Source organism: Populus alba, chromosome 1 (assembly GCF_005239225.2).
Source record: "Populus alba chromosome 1, ASM523922v2, whole genome shotgun sequence".
Taxonomy (NCBI): domain Eukaryota; kingdom Viridiplantae; phylum Streptophyta; class Magnoliopsida; order Malpighiales; family Salicaceae; genus Populus; species Populus alba.
In genome coordinates this window covers 42,198,473-42,210,044 of record NC_133284.1, presented here as the reverse complement: position 1 = coordinate 42,210,044, position 11,572 = coordinate 42,198,473, and the positions used below count along the sequence as shown (strand labels likewise).

At 31.0% G+C, this 11,572-nt stretch overlaps 1 long non-coding RNA gene and 1 pseudogene across 1 annotated transcript; both read right to left on the bottom strand.

Annotated features, from left to right (window-relative positions):
• The window catches only part of LOC118039943 (zinc transporter 11-like), a 3,321-nt pseudogene extending 1,477 nt beyond the window's left edge, over nt 1-1,844 (bottom strand).
• Nucleotides 1,845-7,174: 5,330 nt separating this feature from the next.
• On the bottom strand, nt 7,175-8,595 carry LOC140954479 (uncharacterized). The gene is made up of 2 exons (XR_012167784.1): nt 7,964-8,595; nt 7,175-7,588 (listed from the first exon to the last, which is right to left on the bottom strand). It is a non-coding gene; the product is annotated as an uncharacterized lncRNA (long non-coding RNA).
• Between the last annotated feature and the right edge of the window lie 2,977 nt (nt 8,596-11,572).

The following is an 11,572-nucleotide window of genomic DNA, read 5'->3' as shown; positions in this document are numbered from 1 at the left end:
TCAACTAAAACTGGTCTCAGGGGGCAGTAACCCTTGGTTGAAAGATGGTTAATTGATACGTAGATAGATGAACACACCACAATGCCAGTCCCATTGATTATGGCAAAGATCCAGTCTGCCACAGGACCCTGGAGTTGTGGCATCTATTATAATCCCAATGGCCACGCCAACTGGACTCGAAATGGCAAATGCGAAAGCATAGGCAACACATGATACAAAGGGGCGAATCTGGGATCATTCGAAGGAGAGCTATACCCATTGCGATTGCTGCAAATATCTTATGCAAAGTGATTGTCCATAAAGCTCTCCAGGCATCGGCTTTTGTCTCTGCAACTCCTATTGCAATGCCCTCGAAGACAGAGTGGAAACACAACGCAAATATTAACAAAATGCTATCCCCAAATGAACTGGTAGTGGCGAGTTTTGGATTTTTGCAGAGGCAGCATCTGTACCATTGTGCATCTTTCAAGGCACAATTCATCAAGAAAAATATTAGTAAAAGTTTTTGTTCCAATAAAGGAGTTTGTGCATAACTTAACACAGAAAAATGTTAGCATCGACTAAAGCTGTAAGTATCACAAGTATAGTTTCCACCTGAAAATGTGACTGGAACTGCTGGTGTGGCTTCTTTTCCCCCCCTGCAATATCAAAAAAGAAGGAGAAAGAGAAACGAATGTATCACTCTCCATTCTCTAAGAACGTAGCCAAGAGACAAAGTTCGCATCACCAGATTTTGGACATGTTTGGGGATACATGGTGTCATTTGATCATTGTTTTCTTTTTCCTTTTCTTTTCAGAAATAAAAGTATTCTAGATTAGTGGCGCGTCAACGGAGACTAAGTACTTTTTTAATACAAAGTGTTTGATCAAACTCCACCAACAGAGGAAGATAGATGAAAATTCATCACTTTCCACCACCATCATTGCAAAGAAAACCAAAATACATCAACCATGGCTTTACATCATCATAAGCACAAACTCTCAGCACTTTAATCTTTCAAAATGGAAATCAACGCCTAAAGTACAAAACCCTAATTCTAATTTTTTTTTCTTTATTTACTAGCTAGGCATGATAGCAATTTCAAAAAAACAAAAACACAAAGGAATTGATTTCAGTGCACAGTCTTCACAAGAACATGTCACGAAATTAGACTACAATATTTTTCTCAATAAAACACGGAGTAGGTGAATATAAAAAACATTAAAGAAGCAGATGCTGTAGGGATTTTACATACCTTGAAGCTCTACATCGCCACCATTAGCCTGGCTGACCACATCTTTGCTATAAACATGAGAAATGATAGAATCCGCAAGCATAGTCAACAAATAACCAGCACAGGCCAACATAAAAGCAAAAGGGTACTTCTTTTCTGTCAAATCCTCAAAGGTCTCATTTGCATCGCTCAAGAAGTGCATCAAAGCAGTCCCCAGAAACACACCGCTAGCAAACTGAGTCCCTAACACCAAGAACCCCTCGTTCCACTTCAAAAAGTAGGGGGACACCCCACCAATGAAAGTGCCAATAAAGATCAATATCAAGCACCATATCTTAACCAGGATTAAGGATGTCGAACGCAGATTAATTTTTGGGGTGTCAACGTGATTGGCGTCGCCGTCGCCGTCTCCGTCGTCGCCGTGGCCACTGTGCCCGGCTGTCAGAAGGAGGAGAGAGAGGAGGAGACAGAGGATGAAGAGAGAGCGAGACATTGGGCAAGAAATAATGGATACCTCTAAAACGTAGCCTCGACTAAACAAAGATTAGCATTTGTCGAGGAAATGACATGTAAAATAGTACAAGGTTATGTAGGACACAGTTGGTGTGGTAGAAGCTTGTACTGCAAAGAAATGAATAAATTTCTAGTATAGTACTTGAGAGGACAAAGTACTACAAAACAGGTCATCTTTTACCCTTGAAAAGTCTTCTAACTCCATTTTTTACCGTTTCTTATTTTTAGTTCTTGGTGCCTTCTCCTCTCTCTACAATGATTATTGGATGGACCACACAGAAAATCATGCTTGAGGGCTGCGCTGTGGTACCAGTTTTTCCACTAGAGAAAATGATTCCTCTATTAAGGTAATGTTTTTATCTTGAGTTTGATTGACAGTATAATATATAATTTTTTTTAAAATAATTTTTTATTGTAAATATATATATATTAATAATTTTTTTATTTTAAAAATTATTTTTGATATCAGCATATTAAAATAATTTAAAAAACACTAAAAAACATATTAATTTGAAATTAATAAAAAAAAAATTTAATTTTTTTTAAAAATTATTTTAAAACACATAAACAAACATGCCAGAAATGAATCTATAGGAATTAAATATGTTTTTGATAAGTGTAGGGATTTTTTTTTGTATAAAATTATATATAAATAATTGTTTTTAGATTTTATTTATTTATAATATCAACATATTAGAATTACTAAAAAAACACATTGAAAAATATTAACATAATATTTTTTTTCAAAATAATTAAAACTTTCACAAAGTAGTTAAAAATGTAATACAAAAAATGCATTTAGATGGAAGAAATTTCATCATAGTTTTGAAACTTGACCCGGCTCGACGGGTCGACCCGAGGCTAGAATCGGATAGAATTAAAAAAAAAACTAAAAAAAAAAAATCTGATGTAACCCAACTAGCCCAATAGATTTAAGAAAAAACAAGAAAAGAAATAACATGGATTCACAATATGTCTGTATTTATAGTAGAAATAAAAGGTTTTTATTTTTATTATATTAAAATATAATTGCTTAATATATATACTTATAATAGATATTAAATCGTTGAAAGAATTCTAGTCATTCAAGTATTAATAATTTTTTCAAAATATCATTTTACTATACCACTAAGTGAAAAGTGCTTAGATTTTTCTAACCATACTAAAACCTCTATAAATTAATATTTTGGAAGATAAAAATTTATTAATTAATAAAAAGTAATTTATCAAAGGTTTTTTTCCTGAAACATTGAATTTAATACATATGTTATTTATTGTGATTATATGAATATTATCCAACTATAAATTATTATTATTATATGTATTTGTTTAATGAAAACAAGTTCAAGAGTGTCATTAGCTTTATTAAATAAGAGTAATGTATCTATCTACTTTTACAACAAACTAAAATTATATTTAATATATATTTAATTAAATATACTTCATAAACAATAATTCAAGAGTGTCATTAGCTTTATTAAATAAGAGTAATGTATCTATCTACTTTACAACAAACTAAAATTATATTTTAATATATATTTAATTAATATACTTCATAAACAATAATTCAAGAGCGTCATTAGCTTTATTAAATAAGAGTAATGTATCTATCTACTTTTACAACAACTAAAATTATATTTAATATATATTTAATTAATATACTTCATAAACAATAATTCAAACAAAAATATTTATAAAAAAAATAATATCATAAACAATAAAAATAAACATAATGACTTATCAAATACGTTAAAGTTTGTGTGAATACAACCGACAATATCGTGCATTTTACGATGTACACCACCACCCTTTAACAATATTGAAACTTAAAATACTTTTATAAGTGTAGATGAAAATACATCATTTTTTCTAAGATGCTACTAATTTAATTAATATCTTTGTACGTGCTCATTATCTGAAAAGACAATAATATTTTTTTAAAAAACCCATTTAAGACTTAAAAAAAAAAACAATTACAATTTAGAAAATATTAATATTTTTTACATCAAAATAACATAAAGAGATTGATATATGTTTTGTAGCATAGAATTCTTGTTACTGAAAATCAAACAAAATGATAGTATTATCATACGCGACTTAAAAAAAAAAAAAACAACGATAATTTAGATGATATTTGCGAGTGTAGTAATAATTGTTTTTTTTAAAAATATTTTTTTATTTATAAATATATCAAAATAACATAAAAAACTAATATATGATTGGATAACATAAAATTCTTGTTTATAGTAAAACTCAAACAAAATTGATAATGTCATATGCATAGTTCTTAGTGATTATTTGAAAGTGTGGTTACGATTGTTTTTTATGCTGAAATACATTAAAATAAATTTTTTTATTTTTTAAAAATTATTTTTAAAATCAATGTATTAAAGTGATCTAAAACATATAAAAACAATTATTTTTTAACAAAAAAAATTTAAATTTTTAGAAACGCTTGTCCAAGGTTTTTAACTTGTCCTACATTTCGTTGTCGAACTAAAATTTCCTCGGTCCAATTGTTCACATTCAGATGAAGAAATCTTGGAGAGAGAGAGAGGAAGGGAGGGTCAGGCCCCACTAGAATTAGCGTCGCCGGTAAGCTGGAGCTGGTACAGGCCAGAAAGACTTTCATTTTCCACACTCCAAGTCGTCGGCTATGGATTGTGGAGTGCAGCCAATCAAAGGTCCTAATCCTCCTGATGCAGAAACCATTCACATTAAATGCAAACTCCATTGACAACGAAGCAAAGACACAGAGGTCTAACTACGTTCACACTATCAAAACATCGTCCAAATTAAACACTGTTCGGTTTCTTTTTTTTTTTATTTTTGGACTTCTCTAGGGTTTTGATTTCTACTGGTTTAAACCTGCCCTTTCTATGTTAGCTCTGCCCAGGCTAGGGTGTTTGGCATTGAGGTTGAACCTGTTTTTTGAAAAATTTCAAATTTTTTTTTTTTTTGCTAAAAATTTAGTGGCGGTTTTGTACTTTTTTAGATCGTTTTAATGTGCTGATATCAAAAAATAATTTTTAAAAATAAAAAAAATATTATTTGCATGTTTTTTCGGCACGAAAAACTATTTGAAAAATCAACCGCTACACATTTTTCCAAACACCCTCTAACCTGAGACCTTGACCTCTGACCTTTGCTTGTTGAGTTGCTTGAGTTCGAATGGCAACGATAACAGCCCATGCAATTTATTACAATTAGATCGTGTTTGATTCCAGTTGAAAAACTGGAAGTTGTTAAGGGATGAAATGATTTGAGAGTTTAAAAAACGTGTTTTTGCATATGTTTGGTTTCTTATACTCTTCGAATTATCTTGATCAAAGCTTCGTGGCCTTTTCTATGTTGATTAAGCCCACAACGTCTTCATTTCTTTTTTATCATCCATGTGTTATATCATCTTTAGTTTCTAGGCTTCTCCGAGCTAACGCCGTGGCCCAGTTTTATAAAATAAATAAAGATATGTGGATAAATAAATTTCATTCTAGATTTCCTTCACCTGGTACATGAAATATAAAAATAACTTAAAAAAAAAAACTAATAAAAATCACAAAAATAATCAAATATAAAAGGATAAAAGTAAAAAAAAAAAATTCAAAATAAAAAAATATGTTGAAGAAAAAGACCTAAGTCAAGTTTGGTTAACTTTACAAACCCTTGAGATTGGGATCTAAAAATTAATTTTTTAAAAATAATTTTTTTTTGTGTTGATCTAATAATATGATTAAAAAAAATAATAATAAACAATAAATAAAAAACCCGAGATAACCCATTTTATTTTTTAAAATTAGTGAGAAATCATATGAAAAAAGAAAAAAGAAAATAAGAGAGAGGCCAGTCCTCAAATAAATCAAATGTCAAAGTATAAAACCGAAAAAAACATGAGTTTAAGAAAAAATTAAAAAAATAAATGATTTAATACTTTACACTATGTTTGTGGGTTAATTTTTTTTCTAAACTTAAAAAAATAATAATAAAATGAATGGAGATAATGGTATATTGGATGATATATTTTTTAAAAATAAATATCAAGCAATTTATTTAAAAAAATATAAAATACCCGAGCTTAAAAAAAAAAAAACAAATGAACTTAGACAATTTTTCTAAACCTAGGTTAACCTCTTAAATTTATAACCCATTAAATCCTAGATTCGAGGTCAATCAAAAAGTTCAATTTAAGATTGAAAGATGAAATAAAAAAGAAATTAAATTTTAAAAAATTTCCAAGATTAAAAAATATCAATAAAAAAAATGAGGATAAAATCTAATATGTAAATGCAATAATATATATCAATTCCAAAAGCTATCTAAATTAAAAATAAATAACAATAAAAAAATGAGAATTAAATTTAAAATGAAAAAAATATTTGATGGAGGATGAAATCGAAAAAAAAATCAATTCATTAAACTAATTAGCAATTAAAAAAGTAGATACCAAATTCTATGGGAAAAAAACTTAAAGGGTTATTATGAAATGTTGAAAGGACATGCATGAAAATCAAGAAGAAAAAAAAAAAAGAAAAACAAAAGTTAATCTCCACCAAACCATTGGGAATTAAGTAACACGCACTGTATTAAAGAACTCTAAAACGCGTGGGGAAAGTACTGTAGCTTTCCCCACGGTTTTTCCTGTCAAGATATATCGCCTCTGCCACTAAATATATTATAACTGTGTAAGTTTTTTTTTTTTTTTTTTTTTTCTGTCAACGACATCATGATGTTGTTGTTTTCTTTCCGTGTAATTGGGTCTTCTTTTCCTTCTATCAAGGGAACTGACATCTTATCACCTTTAAAATAATAAAAAAACATAGAGAATGCCAGTCTTTTCAATGCTGCATTAAATGCTTTCAGGATCCGTTTAGATAAAGTCAAGCTGGCCAATCTTTAGCATCATCTCCGTTTTCATTGTTTCCTTTTCCATTTAGGTTGGCATTTCTGTTATTTGATCACATTGTCACCTCTTCTTTTCCCCAGCTAAAACCCACACTAGCAATCAACATCCACCGTTGTTTTTCTGCCTTCTCCAGTGGCTGAAGTGGATCACCATCAGCTTCACCGTGGATCACCATCCAGCAACAACAACAAACACCTCCCGCAGGCTAGGTAGCTTCTTCTCTTCTTGCTTCTCCACGTAAATCATGCATCTCTCAGCTCCCACCTCTCTCAACAAGCAACTTTAGAGTGACAGTAGCTTTTAACAGATTTCAGAAGATGGAACTGTATGTTCCAACTCAACTTAAGACTGATGATTGATACATAAAAAAAACCTATCATTTATTTTCCAGAGAATTATGAAAGGAGGGGCACATTCAAATAGAGATTTTCTTCTTCTTTTTTTTCTATCCTGTCAACTACAGACACTTCTCAAAGCTCCTAATACAGTAAATAGAGTGAGACATGCATCTAAAACTACCCTTATTCAATCGTTGATGGATGATATCTAAAAGCAACCAGAAGTCTTATGATTACCCATACAGTCAGATAAGTTAAACCTATGATCATGTAAAACGTTCATGGAAGTCCACAAATGCTACATGGATCTCACCGAAACATCAAAGATCATATCGCTATGGCAAGTCTGAAAAGTAAATATATGGGAAACAATAAAAGAATCCCATGAAGGCATGAAGTGTTTATGTTTGATCAAGTAAACAGTATTTGAGGGAATTAATACACCGTTGTTTTTCTATCTTTTCCAGTAGCTGTAGTCGATCACCAGCACCTCCACCGTGAACCACCAGCAGCTCCACCGTCGACCACCATCCTCACGACAGACCAGCAACAGCAGCAAGCACCTCCCCCAGGCCAGGTTGCTTCTTCTCTTCTTGCTTTTCCACGCAAATCATGCATGAATGCTGTAGAATACATGAGTAATTAATTACCTTTTGCTTGCAATCTGCTTTGGCAAAGGAAATAGCAATTTGGTTAATTATTAATTTGTAATAATGATTAACAATTGGTTACATATATTTGGTGCTCCATTTCTCCCTTTTGCAATCCGGCTCAATCTAAGATCATGTTCTTCAAAAAAGGGGCTTCTCTGTTTTCTCTTTTCTTTCTGGTTTCGGCAGATAATGTCAACTCCAGAGGAAGCAGATTGCAAAGTCTTCTACAACAATCAACTTTTAAAAATCCGTTCTCAAACTCGGTTCCTTCTCCTCCTTCGCAGATCGCCGCCTTCGTCTATCAATAAATAATAAAAAAAAAGCTTAAAAAGAAGATGAACTTACCTTGACAGTTATGTCGTCTTCTTCTCCTTCGGTTGATCATCTTCCTCAACATGAGGTAGCCACGCATCATGATCTCACGGAATCGGACCAGAGAAGCTGCTGTTGGTTCCGGTGATGGAGCCAATAAAGTTCAGATTTCATTTCTCACAAGGCAGTCGGGTTTTTGCCATCTTTCAACTCATTCGACATCCTTTTCATTCCATGTTTTCCTACCCTTAATAATTAAGGAGTCTGGCTGAAGCATAGGCAAAGCAAGCTCAGTCAGATTCAATTGGCCGAGACTGGCGACAGAGGGATGATTCTGTGGTTTTCGTGAGTTCTGGGCTTAGGGGTGGGGCTTCGATTGATAGATGAAGCTAAGAGCGCATTTGGTCTTCACGAAAAAAGAAACGGGTTACGGGCTCATCTCATATGTCCGATTCAGGCATTTCTCTTATTGACGCAGAAAATAATTCGGGGGGACGTGGAACCGGACAAGATATGTTTTGCTCTGGATTTGTTCCCGAGTAGCATGGATACCTTCCCACGTGTTTGTCTGGACTTGGTCTCATCACATTTATTTTACTATGCACATAGGTACAACATTATAGGTAGATCCATGTGAATTCCACTTCCCGTGATAAAATTAATGTCCTGTGCTATTATTTTTTATGTTGGAAAGGTTACTTTATTACAAAGTATTTTTAAAAAAATATTTTTTTTCTGTGCTTATTTTTATTTTTAATTTGATATATTTAATTATTTAAATTTATTTTATAAAAAAATGTTTAATGAAATATATTTGATCATCAACCTTCAAATTTAGTTCATACGTACCCTTGCCTTTGGCTAATATGAATTCTGATCTTCGATCTGATGGAAAGGTAAGAAAATCATGGCAAGTAAAACCAAACGCAGAGGGTTTGAAATGAAAATAAAAATGACTGATGTGGTAGAGGCCTATAAGAGCTTCCTATAGTAGTACAAAATTAATTATTACATTTCGTGAGCTTCGGAGGATGTGCCACCTCTCTCTCGCACCCTCATGTGTTGTGTTTCGCAGTTGTCGCCAGAGGAGAAAAACAAGGAAAAGACGATGGACGAATTTCGTGACCTCCCGCCTTAGTCTAATATTTTACAAGTTAAAAAATTATACGCAAAAGAAAAGCGATTCCAAAATAAGCTTTATTTCATAGATAATGCATCTTATAATATTATTTTTTAGATAGGACATAAAAAAATAATAGATGACAGGAAGTGGAATTCACATGGATCCATGTGAATTCCACTTCCCGTGATAAAATCAAGTTTAACATGTCCTATGCTATTATTTTTTATTAATGTCCTATACTATTATCTAACATGTCCTATGCTATTATTTTTTATTAATATCCTATGCTATTATCACGGCAAGTGGAATTCACATGGATCCATGTGAAAAATGACATGTTATTTTCCAAAATAAGCTTTATTTCATAGATAATTCACATGAATTCCACCTCCAAAGTAAGCTTTATTTCATAGATAATGCATCTTTCGCTCTAACATAATTTATGTTTTATTTTCGTGGCTTTTTCTTTGATTTTTTAAATCACAGGATTTATTTTATGGTCTTTTCATATTGCATATCCCATTTCAAAATCTCTAGCCCTAATCACCATTATATTGTTTATTATTATTATTTTTTTTATTTTTATATATTTAATTATTTTAATGTATTTTATAAAAAAAAAGTTTAATGAAATATATTTGATCATCAAACTTCAAATTTAGTTCATTTACTAGAAAACATTTTTTAACTCATAATTCATAAAATATTTTTATAAATAATAACTTATTTCAACCATTATTTTCATATCATCATAATTATCATCTCACTATCTAACCCTTTACCATTATTTTATTATTATTATTATTATCATCATCATCATTACAATATCACCCTCTTTATTATTATTATCATCTCAACTTATCACCATCATTATTAAAAAAAATATTTTGCAAGTTAAAAATTATATGCAAAAGAAAATCATTGCTAGCGAAAAATGACATGTTTGAGAGTATGGTTCTGGTTTGTTTTTAAAATGTTTGTTGTAGTGAAATGTATCAAAATAATATTTTTTATTTTTAAAAAATTATTTTTTAAGACCGCATCAAAACGATTAAAACATAAAAAATTATTAATTTTTAATAAATGAAATTAAAAATTTTTAGAAACACAATCATGTTTCTAAAATGCTCTTTTCATCAACAGGGATTGTTTATGTTAGGTTTTCTTGGCACTTGGTCTACTTCAAATTTCATTTTTCTTTTGAAAAAAATAAAGTGTATTAACTTTTTGGATAGGTGGCATAATTATGTATACTTAACAGCATGGTTTAATACAGTTCAAGATGATATTTAATTACGTGAAGAATGGCGAAAATATAACATACAAGATTGAGATTAATACAAACAGTAGTCCAAGGATGTTATAAATACGGAAGCAAAAATACAGGGGCGTGTACGTCTTCATGTTTAGGTACAGATTTCACATGCCTAATGATCATGTAAAGAAAGCAGGTCACAAGTCCTTGGTTTTTTAGCAGTGTTTGCATATGTCAAACTATGGATTATAGTATGGTTTTGAAAATAAAAAAATTTCTTACCCTATGTTTGAATTTTTTAAAAAACATTGCGGGACACAGGACACTCTCATTAAAAAAATTACAAAGATTATAACCCTTATTCTTTGCAGCTTATACGATTTTGTTTTAATTTTGTTACTTTCCTTTGTTTTTTTCTTTAGCATTCACCAAGATTGTGATAGATTGTAGAAGTTATTGTCTTTATTCTTTGTAGCTTATACCATTTTTTTTGGCTTTCGTGATACCCTTTTTTCATTTGCGTGTTTTTTTTGGAGCACTTGCTGGAGTTGTGATACTGATTTCTTTTACCTACATATGTTGCCTCATCTTTTATTTTTATTTTTGTTTGTTCTTTCATGCCTCATTCTCCAGATCTTATGCCCCATGTCTGTTTATTTTTATCCTTGCACATATTAATCAAAATTGAACTACGTTTTTCAGGTCTTTTGAAGGGGCTACTTTTTTTTATCATCGGTATTTTCTCAGGTTTATTTTGTGTCTCTCTCTTATTTACTTTATCCATTTCTATTTCCTTGCATGCTTAATCATGATTATGGTATTCCTATGTTTAGCAACACATAATGTCTTTTTTTAATCGCTTAATATTTTATTGTTATATCTTCATCCTTTCCTGAACCAAGGAGTTATGTTTTTAGCTAACCCTACCCTATCTCATCCTTTCCTGAACCAAGGAGTAATGTTTTTAGCTAACCCTACCCTATCATCATGTCTTATGATATATCAAACATTTCAGTGTAATTATCCCTATGTTTACATGGTTTCTTTAGAAAGTGCATGCCATTAGCATTTTCTCTATCCCTGTGTTTTCCTTCACTTAGCCATGATCATGTACTAATCATGGTTTTTTTGTGTTTTTCTTTCATTTACCTTGGTGTTTTATTTTCATAATTTATTTAGAGCAACATGACAAGTCCTCACGGACATGTTCAACCGGATGAGTATGTGCCATCTTCTCCATACTCACAATTTGTCTTGAATGACT